This window comes from Nomia melanderi, unplaced genomic scaffold (genome assembly GCF_051020985.1).
Source record: "Nomia melanderi isolate GNS246 unplaced genomic scaffold, iyNomMela1 scaffold0646, whole genome shotgun sequence".
Taxonomy (NCBI): domain Eukaryota; kingdom Metazoa; phylum Arthropoda; class Insecta; order Hymenoptera; family Halictidae; genus Nomia; species Nomia melanderi.
Genome location: NW_027475760.1, coordinates 22,501 through 32,470, shown reverse-complemented (window position 1 = coordinate 32,470; position 9,970 = coordinate 22,501). Strand labels below are relative to the sequence as shown.

General features: G+C 50.3%; 1 non-coding gene across 1 annotated transcript; it reads right to left on the bottom strand.

The window, feature by feature from the left end:
- Positions 1 to 3,071: 3,071 nt before the first annotated feature.
- LOC143176580 (5.8S ribosomal RNA) lies at positions 3,072 to 3,226 on the bottom strand. The gene has a single exon (XR_013001109.1). It is a non-coding gene; the product is annotated as a 5.8S ribosomal RNA (ribosomal RNA).
- Between the last annotated feature and the right edge of the window lie 6,744 nt (positions 3,227 to 9,970).

The window sequence follows — 9,970 nt, the reverse complement described above, 5'->3', positions numbered from 1 at the left end:
CTCGGTCGACGCTAAGGAACGACCTTCACTTTCATTCCGCCTTTAGGTTTACAAAATCCCAATGACTCGCGCACATGTTAGACTCCTTGGTCCGTGTTTCAAGACGGGTCCTGAGAGTACCCAAAGCAGTAGCGTCGCCGACCGGTAATTCGAAGCTTGGCCAGTCCGAGGACACCGCCTGCCAACAGCTGACCAGGCTCGGAGCCGGCACCAGGTCCGTACCTCCGAGGGTATACTGATCGAGCTTGCGGCGGGCCTGACGCACATACATTCGAAAATGGATTGGTTGCGGCCCGATACCGTCAGAGTACCGTCGCGCAGCCGGCCGGGCCGCCGAGGGTCTGTCGCGTGCGCCAAAGGCGACGCGGCAGGCAACCACTCGGGCCGTAGACCGACACGCAACGGGTCGCGACGTTCTACTAAGGGAGAAGTGCACGACTACGTTGCCGGAACATTTAGGCCGAAGGCGGTGTACCCTCGCGCATTGGAACCACGAAGGTCCATACGCGGGGTATCTGCGCGCCAACGGAAGCCAGCCTCGTCGACGATGAATCTCCCCATTCGATCTTTTGGGTTTCTCAGGTTTACCCCTGAACGGTTTCACGTACTCTTGAACTCTCTCTTCAAAGTTCTTTTCAACTTTCCCTCACGGTACTTGTTCGCTATCGGTCTCGTGGTCATATTTAGCCTTAGATGGAGTTTACCACCCACTTAGGGCTGCACTCTCAAGCAACCCGACTCTAAGGAAAGGTCCTCCCGAAACGCGTACCGGTCGCTACGGGCCTGGCACCCTCTACGGGTAAATGGCCCCATTCAAGATGGACTTGGACGCGGTTCGACGTCACGGGATAAATGGACCCTCCTGAACACTACATTTCCCTACGGCGGAACCGCGGGATTCAGTGCTGGGCTAATTCCTGTTCGCTCGCAGCTACTAAGGAAATCCTTGTTAGTTTCTTTTCCTCCGCTTAGTAATATGCTTAAATTCAGCGGGTAATCTCGCCTACTCTGAGGTCGTCGTGAACGTGAATTGTATGAAAATTCAATCGAATTTCATAAAAATCGCTCAAAGGCAAAAAAAACAAAGTCTAGAGGAGAGTGCGTTCGAACACAACAATATTCATATTATAACGTATATAAATGATAAATATACCGCGACACGCGCGACTCCGTATCGTCGCGAAAAATCGTTCGCGAACGCGTCTTATGCGCCTCACCAGTGGTCTCTGCTGCGTCGCGTGTCTATATTCTCTTTTTACACTCTTCTCCTTCTTCTATCACATTTTACTCGATCGCGAAAAAGACTCTCGCTAGACGATCTCGCGCTCCGGTTAACTTTAACGCCCGTCCGAGAAGAATTTTCGGGGACTGGACGACCGAAGCGGATCTCGCGCGGTCTCGCGATCGACAGTGAAGAGAAGTGCAGAAGAGGAAAAGAAGACACGACAAACACACACCATGGGGCGACCGACGCGTTCGTTTCAACGCTTTCGCACAAAGTCGGCGGCGGTTATATATTTATATCATTATATTCCGGCGGACGGGACGCGACGTTCGAAAGCCTCGCCAAAGAGGAGCTCCTGCCTCTTCCTCTCTCTTTTCTACGAGAAAAGATAAACGTATTTTACGGGGATACGGAAACGTTACCACGTGGTGTCACACACGATCGTCCGTCTCTTCTCTATAGCAGAAACCGATAAAAATACACCTCCCGAAAGAGAGTATATGGTGATTCTTTTTATATATATATATATTTCGAAATACAACTGAACGTGGCGGAAGCGCACGGTGGTGGTCCAGCGAGGACACGCGACGACGGGGAATAAGAACTATTCGACCCGTTACGAATACGCATGCTCGTCCCGCACGATTTTAACACACACCGTGTTTTTCTCCAGTCGTCAAAGCGTTCGTGCGTCGAATTCGAAAAATAAAAAAAAAAGAAAAACACCTTTTCTCTCTCTCGGGGTAAAAGAGTCGATGTGTATTGTGTATAAAGGTTCTGCGAGAAGTCTCGTTTTGACGTGTGTTCCGCCGATAACGACGATCCTCCGAAACGGGGATACAGAAACGTTACACCTCACAACACGATCTCCGTCTCTTCTCTATAGCAGAAACCGATAAAAATACACCTCCCGAAAGAGAGTATATGGTGATTCTTTTATATATATATATTTCGAAATTCAACTGAACGTGGCGGAAGCGCACGGTGGTGGTCCAGCGAGGACACGCGACGACGGGGAATAAGAACTATTCGACCCGTTACGAATACGCATGCTCGTCCCGCACGATTTTAACACACACCGTGTTTTTCTCCAGTCGTCAAAGCGTTCGTGCGTCGAATTCGAAAAATAAAAAAAAGAAATACACCTTTTCTCTCTCTCTCGGGGTAAAAAGAGTCGATGTGTATTGTGTATAAAGGTTCTGCTGCGAGAAGTCTCGTTTTGCCGTGTGTTTCGGTAACGACGATCCTCCGAAACGTACATCTCATTCGTAAGAGAGGAAGAAAACAATCTCCCTGGGGCCAGTCGGTAATATACCGACATACGACGTGTCGTGCACATCCGTCTCACGCACGGTATACAAAATATGAATAAAACGTGTGTAGTCTCTCTCTCTCTCGACTTCTTAATATTTTCTTTCACCTCTGACGCATCATTTCAGGTGACGTCGGGAGCGCGGGAAAAAAAATTTTTCTAAACACACGAAACCGTTCATCTCACGAACAGCCGAAAAAGTTGTCGCTCAGATCCATATCGCAGTGGAGCGGTATCCGCGGGCGGTCGTAATTGAACGACGCACGACGCCGCGAACACTCACGCGAGTCCATACAAACGATTCCGATCGTTTTGCAACAACTAGAACGTACACTGTCCGTGAAATTCACAGAATTTTCGCGTGTCCGCGACAAACGCCGACGAGACACCCATCGTTCGCTCGTACGTAGCATCCTTCTCTTAACCCGACTCAGAAACGTTCTTTGCGCCCTTCGGTAAAAAAACGTTCGATCCGAAGAGGTGAACGACGGCGGGGATTTGACAGAGCTACGCAAGCAGTGTATGGTACGTAAACGACCCTCAGCCAGGCGTGGTCCAGGAATTGTATCCGTGGACCGCAATGTGCGTTCGAAATGTCGATGTTCATGTGTCCTGCAGTTCACACGTTGACGCGCAATTAGCTGCGTTCTTCATCGACCCACGAGCCAAGTGATCCACCGTTCAGGGTAATCGTATAAATTTTATATTTCACATATATAATTTTATTCTCATTTGTTCGACCTAATATCTCTCTTCTTTCAAAGAGAAGATAAAAGTTGATACCTGAATCTCCGACCAGCGCGCGAAGGAGATTCAGGCGTCGCCTTGGAGACGACACCGAAGCCTTTCGAGACGAAAAACGTTCAAGTAATATGTATATATTTCTCGACGTTCCGGGCGTATAGTGCATTCAAAAACCCGCGAAAGACGCAGAAGACTCGCACGCGTGGAAACGACGGGGATATATTTTGTATCCTACCCGATACTGAATCCATCGCGTGCAGTCGACCCTCGCGTTCTTCCGATCAGACGCATCTATTGTTGCGCGCATGTTTTCGCGTCGCATCGCGCGAAACGTTGCACGAATCGTACCGATCGATCGATTGAAAGCAAATAATGAAAAAAGACTTCACAGCTGGCTCTTTGCCGGTCATTCGTCCCATGTTATCTCTTGCCGCGAAATTGGCGCGCAAGAGTTGGGTGTCAGACGCGCGGCTTTAAAACGAGCTTCACGGCCGGTCCCTTCGTTACCGCTTTCGTTCTTTCTCTCGGAACGACCATGAACGAACACGACGAGCGACGCTACGGCATACACACGTCCACGGATTCGATTAAAAAAACAGACTTCACAGCTGGCTCTTTGCCGGTCATTCGTCCCATATTATCTCTTGCCGCGAAATTGGCGCGCAAGAGTTGGGTGTCAGACGCACGGCTTTAAAACGAGCTTCACGGCCGGTCCTCTCAATTCCGTGTACGGTACACGCAAGATGCGGGTTCCACTTCCAGACTACCCGGTCCCTTCTCTCTACGAGAATCGATAGTAGAAGAACGGCTCGAAAACGCGTCTCAGAGACTAGGGGAAAAGAAGCGGTATGCGAGCGAAACGAAAACGCATTATGGAAACGTCGCGAAACAATGTTCGACGGTTGCTCGGTTCCAATCGTGCGGCCGTTTCAATTTCTCGTGCGCTTCACCGTCCCTCCGTAACTCTGGCCGATCGCGTATACCGAAGAGCCGACACGCGCAAAAACCACAGGCATTGTATACTGTATATATATATGTTACAGTCACAGCCTTCGCGCGTTTTACTCTCCGACGCGGGGTTTCCACGACGAAAGAGAGACAGTTTCGTGGCGGGTGACTCGGCCGAATCGCTACGACGGGTATTTCTATTATAGAACGAATCATCGCCACCCTTTACCAGTGCCCGACGAAGGAATCACAAGGTCATCTGGAGTTTACAATGCCAGCGACGGTAATTCCAACGAAGACCCGATAAGTCAACTCATCGTTCTATTTCTCCCCGTACAGAAAAGCGAATCGACGCTAACGCACCTCGCGCAAGCACGAACGTTCTCTTCGCGTGGATCATCCCATCGTCGAAAGATGTAAAGACGCATTGGAGATCGTGGTCTCTGGCGGGCTCATTGCACGCCCCACTGCATATCTTTCCTCGAATCGAGAATGATTCGTCCACTAAGGCTGCGAAACTACGCGTCGAGGAAACTAGGGGAAAGAAGCGGGATGCGAGCGAAACGACAATACATTATGGAAACGTCGCGAAACAATGTTCGGCGGTTGCTCGTTTCCTCCTGCGGACGTTTCATTGCTCGGGCGCTTCACGTCCCTCCGTAACCTTCGCGCGATCGCGTGCCCCGGAGAGCCGGCAACCGGTGAACCACAGGCGTATAAACTATAGTCTTCTATAGCAAGCCTTCGGCGGTTACTCTCCGACGCGGGGATTCCACGACGAGAGAGAATTTCGTGGCGGGTGACATCGGTCGAAACGCTACGACGGGTATTTCTATTATAGAACGAATCATCGCCACCCTTTACCAGTGCCCGACGAAGGAATCACAAGGTCATCTGGAGTTTACAATGCCAGCGACGGTAATTCCAACGAAGACCCGATAAGTCAACTCATCGTTCTATTTCTCCCCGTACAGACAAGCGAATCAACGCTATCGCACCTCACGCATGCACGAACGTTCTCTTCGCGTGAATCGTCCCATCGTCGAAAGATATAGCCGCTTGGAGATCGTGGCCCATCAAGTTCTTCCGTAACTCCTGCGCGATCGCGTACCCCGGAGAGCAGGCAACCGGTGAACCACAGGCGTATAAACTATAGTCTTCTATAGCAAGCCTTCGCGTTTACTCTACGACGCGGGGATTCCACGACGAGAGAGATTTTCGTGGCGGGTGACACGGCCGAATCGCTACGACGGGTATTTCTATTATAGAACGAATCATCGCCACCCTTTACCAGTGCCCGACGAAGGAATCACAAGGTCATCTGGAGTTTACAATGCCAGCGACGGTAATTCCAACGAAGACCCGATAAGTCAACTCATCGTTCTATTTCTCCCCGTACAGAAAAGCGAATCGGCGCTATCGCACCTCACGCAAGCAGGAATGATCTCTTCGCGTGGATCGTCCCATCGTCGAAAGATGTAAGACGTACAGAAATCGTGGTCCATCACGATTATTCGTAACTCTCCGAGTCGCGTATCTGAGAGTAGGACAAACGGAGAACCACAGGCATAAATAATACTATATGTTTCTTATATAGTTAGCCTTCGCGTTTTACTCTCCGACATGGGGATTCCACGACGAGAGAGAGTTTCGTGGCGGGTGTCTCGGCCGAATCGCTACGACGGGTATTTCTATTATAGAACGAATCATCGCCACCCTTTACCAGTGCCCGACGAAGGAATCACAAGGTCATCTGGAGTTTACAATGCCAGCGACGGTAATTCCAACGAAGACCCGATAAGTCAACTCATCGTTCTATTTCTCCCCGTACAGAAAAGCGAATCGACGCTATCGCACCTCGCGCGAGCACGTAACTACTCTTCGCGTGGATCGTCCCATCGTCGAAAGATGTAAGACGCACGGAAATCGTGGCCCATCAACGTTTTTTTGTAACTCTGCCGATCGCGTATCACAGAGCCGAGACGCACATACCACAGGCGTATAATACCGTTTTCTTTCGTATGGTAAGCCTTCGCGTTTACTCTTCGGCGCGGGGTTTCCACGTCGAGAGAGACATTCGTGGCGGGTGACATCGGTCGAAACGCTACGACGGGTATTACTATTATAGAACGAATCATCGCCACCCTTTACCAGTGCCCGACGAAGGAATCACAAGGTCATCTGGAGTTTACAATGCCAGCGACGGTAATTCCAACGAAGACCCGATAAGTCAACTCAACGTTCTATTTCTCCCCGTACAGAAAAGCGAATCGACGCTGTTGCACCTCACGCAAGCACGAACGTTCTCTTCGCGTGGATCGTCCCATCGTCGAAAGATGTAAGACGCACGGAAATCGTGGCACATCACGTGTTTTCGGAACTCTGTCGACCGCGTATCTCAGAGACGACGCGCGCGAACCACTGGCATATACTATTATATATCGCGTTTTACCCTCCGACGCGGGGATTCCACGACGAGAGAGAGTTTCGTGAGCGGGTTGACTCGGAAGAAACGCTACGACGGGTATTTCTATTATAGAACGCATCATCGCCACCCTTTACCAGTGCCCGACGAAGGAATCACAAGGTCATCTGGAGTTTACAATGCCAGCGACGGTAATTCCAACGAAGACCCGATAAGTCAACTCAACGTTCTATTTCTCCCCGTACAGAAAAGCGAATCGACGCAATCGCACCATACGCGTGCACGTAAACAACTCTTCGCGTGGATCGTCCCATCGTCGAGAGACGTAAGTTTTCATAGTATGAATTCGCGTTTTACTCTCCGACGCGGGGATTCCACGACGAGAGAGAGTTTCGTGAGCGGGTTGACTCGGAAGAAACGCTACGACGGGTATTTCTATTATAGAACGCATCATCGCCACCCTTTACCAGTGCCCGACGAAGGAATCACAAGGTCATCTGGAGTTTACAATGCCAGCGACGGTAATTCCAACGAAGACCCGATAAGTCAACTCAACGTTCTATTTCTCCCCGTACAGAAAAGCGAATCGACGCAATCGCACCATACGCGTGCACGTAAACAACTCTTCGCGTGGATCGTCCCATCGTCGAGAGACGTAAGTTTTCATAGTATGAATTCGCGTTTTACTCTCCGACGCGGGGATTCCACGACGAGAGAGAGTTTCGTGAGCGGGTTGACTCGGAAGAAACGCTACGACGGGTATTTCTATTATAGAACGCATCATCGCCAACCCTTTACCAGTGCCCGACGAAGGAATCACAAGGTCATCTGGAGTTTACAATGCCAGCGACGGTAATTCCAACGAAGACCCGATAAGTCAACTCAACGTTCTATTACTCCCCGTACAGAAAAGCGAATCGACGCAATCGCACCATACGCGTGCACGTAACAACTCTTCGCGTGGATCGTCCCATCGTCGAGAGACGTAAGTTTCATAGTAAGCCTTCGGCGTTTTACTCTCCGACGCGGGGATTCCACGACGAGAGAGAGAGTTTCGTGAGCGGGTTGACTCGGAAGAAACGCTACGACGGGTATTTCTATTATAGAACGCATCATCGCCACCCTTTACCAGTGCCCGACGAAGGAATCACAAGGTCATCTGGAGTTTACAATGCCAGCGACGGTAATTCCAACGAAGACCCGATAAGTCAACTCAACGTTCTATTTCTCCCCGTACAGAAAAGCGAATCGACGCAATCGCACCATACGCGTACACGTAAACAACTCTTCGCGTGGATCGTCCCATCGTCGAGAGACGTAAGTTTTCATAGTATGAATTCGCGTTTTACTCTCCGACGCGGGGATTCCACGACGAGAGAGAGTTTCGTGAGCGGGTTGACTCCGAAGAAACGCTACGACGGGTATTTCTATTATAGAACGCATCATCGCCACCCTTTACCAGTGCCCGACGAAGGAATCACAAGGTCATCTGGAGTTTACAATGCCAGCGACGGTAATTCCAACGAAGACCCGATAAGTCAACTCAACGTTCTATTTCTCCCCGTACAGAAAAGCGAATCGACGCAATCGCACCATACGCGTGCACGTAAACAACTCTTCGCGTGGATCGTCCCATCGTCGAGAGACGTAAGTTTTCATAGTATGAATTCGCGTTTTACTCTCCGACGCGGGGATTCCACGACGAGAGAGAGTTTCGTGAGCGGGTTGACTCGGAAGAAACGCTACGACGGGTATTTCTATTATAGAACGCATCATCGCCACCCTTTACCAGTGCCCGACGAAGGAATCACAAGGTCATCTGGAGTTTACAATGCCAGCGACGGTAATTCCAACGAAGACCCGATAAGTCAACTCAACGTTCTATTACTCCCCGTACAGAAAAGCGAATCGACGCAATCGCACCATACGCGTGCACGTAACAACTCTTCGCGTGGATCGTCCCATCGTCGAGAGACGTAAGTTTCCATACTATGAATTCGCGTTTTACTCTCCGACGCGGGGATTCCACGACGAGAGAGTGTTTCGTGAGCGGGTTGACTCGGAAGAAACGCTACGACGGGTATTTCTATTATAGAACGCATCATCGCCACCCTTTACCAGTGCCCGACGAAGGAATCACAAGGTCATCTGGAGTTTACAATGCCAGCGACGGTAATTCCAACGAAGACCCGATAAGTCAACTCAACGTTCTATTGCTCCCCGTACAGAAAAGCGAATCGACGCAATCGCACCATACGCGTGCACGTAACAACTCTTCGCGTGGATCGTCCCATCGTCGAGAGACGTAAGTTTCATAAGTAAGCCTTCGGCGTTTTACTCTCCGACGCGGGGATTCCACGACGAGAGAGTGTTTCGTGGCGGGTGACTAGGCCGAAACGCTACGACGGGTATTTCTATTATAGAACGAATCATCGCCACCCTTTACCAGTGCCCGACGAAGGAATCACAAGGTCATCTGGAGTTTACAATGCCAGCGACGGTAATTCCAACGAAGACCCGATAAGTCAGCTCATCGTTCTATTTCTCCCCGTACAGAAAAGCGAATCGACGCTATCGCACCTCGCGCGAGCACGTAACAACTCTTCGCGTGGATCGTCCCATCGTCGAGAGACGTAAGACGCACGGAAATCGTGGTTCATCGCGTCTTTTCCTACTCTCTTGAATCGCAATTTCGTATAGAGCCTACACACGCGAACCACCGGCATATACTATTTCTTCTCTCATAGTAAGCCTTCGCGCGTTTTACTCTCCGACGCGGGGATTCCACGACGAGAGAGTGTTTCGTGGCGGGTGTCTCGGCCGAATCGCTACGACGGGTATTTCTATTATAGAACGAATCATCGCCACCCTTTACCAGTGCCCGACGAAGGAATCACAAGGTCATCTGGAGTTTACAATGCCAGCGACGGTAATTCCAACGAAGACCCGATAAGTCAACTCATCGTTCTATTTCTCCCCGTACAGAAAAGCGAATCGACGCTATCGCACCTCGCGCGAGCACGAAACAACTCTTCGCGTGGATCGTCCCATCGTCGAAAGATGTAAGACGCACGGAAATCGTGGTTCGGCGGGCTCTATGCGCCTTGTTCAAAGTAAAAAAAAAAAATTTCGACGGACGGGAGAAGTGTATTTCTCCGCGCGTAAGCCGTTCGAAATTTCCGACGGACGGGAGATGAACTCTCCGCGCGTAAGCCGTCTAGTCATACAGCAGAGCAGGTATCGAGATACCTCTCTGTGCATGATCGTTCAAGTATTTTTCACGAGGAAGCGTTGTTGCACGTTTATCGCTCCTTCC